This window comes from Pinus tabuliformis, chromosome Q (genome assembly GCF_031772625.1).
Source record: "Pinus tabuliformis cultivar Carrire ecotype Pingquan chromosome Q, CPIR1, whole genome shotgun sequence".
NCBI classification, from domain to species: Eukaryota; Viridiplantae; Streptophyta; class Pinopsida; order Pinales; family Pinaceae; genus Pinus; species Pinus tabuliformis.
The window spans coordinates 1,369,123,588-1,369,125,245 of NC_142296.1; positions in this window are offsets into that span (position 1 = coordinate 1,369,123,588).

The window sequence follows — 1,658 nt, forward strand, 5'->3', positions numbered from 1 at the left end:
TACAAGAGACACAACATATAGGAAATCAACTAGGGCCAAAACCTCTCCAATCTGAGGGAAAAACCGAAAATAAATTCTTATTCTTATAGAGACTTCAATTAAAAAATACCAAGACCATGACCAAGACCCTTGACACCAAAAGCTCTCCAAGATCAAGTCACAAGCCTTCTTGAGTCAACTTCTTCTTCCTTGGTCAAACTTCTTCCTTCTCCCACAAGCTTGACTATCCTTTAGATTTTGGTCCCTGAGATTAGACCTGTAGCTCCCAGCCTTACTTTAGAAACCCTAGTTTTTGGTAACTTGATTTCCTTCGCTCTAGGTGGAGGCTTCTTCTTTGGTAATTCAGCTTGATCCCCAACCTAACTTTTTCCTTGGCTTGACCTTCAAGTGTGACTGCAATACCTCAACTCCTTCTGTAGTAGACAACACCTATACTTTGCACGTGTGGAGTGAATTAACCCAAAACATATATGAAATAACCTTGGTTATGGTCCTCCTTCCTTCGCTTGGCTATAGGCTTATTTCCTTGTGAACTTCACACTTATTTCTTGTCTTTCATTCTTGATTGAAATTTTGTCCTCAAATGAAGGTCAAGTTGCCCTATATATAGTGGTATGTGCATCCAAAATAAGCTGAATTCCCTTTGACAAGGCTATCATGCCTTTCTAGATTTCTCCTTAGGCTGACTTCAAGGGGAGCTTGTGACAAGGTCTTGGAGGGTTAAAAAAATTTATTTTACAATGAATTACATGCCCAAATGGGTCTTCAATCCTTGACATTGACTTTACTAGAATTTATGACTTGATGACCAAACCTAATAGCTCACAATGGGAGCTTCAACTAAAAATAAAATTCCTTGATCATGAAACCCACAATTCAAATATTACAAAAATATTTTTATTTTCTTCTTTACATCAATTACATAAAATCACAATTACACATGTCATTATGAAGACTGAACCTAGTTACACTTTTCAACAAAATATACATACAAAATTAAGTTAAATTTGTCCAATTTAGAAAGACAGTGGTTTGAAAGAGTGATTTTTCCCTTGCACATTTTAATTCCATCTTTCAATAAATGGTTTAGTAATTTTTTTTTGAAATTAAGTAACATGAGTTTTGGTGAAATCCCTATGTTTCATCATTTAAATTGTATTTTAAAATGTAAACCATGTATTCATGATTTGGAAAATCTATGGAACACTCTAATTGCGGGGACTTAAAAACTTCTTATTCTTCTTCTTTTAAGTTATTTTATTGTTAATTTTAATTAGATTTGGAGCAAAATCTACCAAAAATGACAAAAATTCACTTAGATTGCTTCCCAATCAACCCAAGTTTAAATCTAGTACAATGTTATAAATATTAAAATTCTATGACAACCATTTAAATATGGCCATTGAAGATCAACTACATTGTATTTATTGATGACGATAACGACGACAATTATTAATGTCAAATAAGACTGAAATTATCTATTGGACATGGTGTAGCCACTACAACAACACCCAAAATTTTTGAGCATATCCAAAATTTTGGTTCCCCCCTCTGCTCGCACAACCCATTAGAGTTTTGATTAGGCTTTAAAATGGTTAGTCTCCTCGCTACCATTCCTATCAAATCCTGATTTTGTGCCCACTCACGCATTACATGAT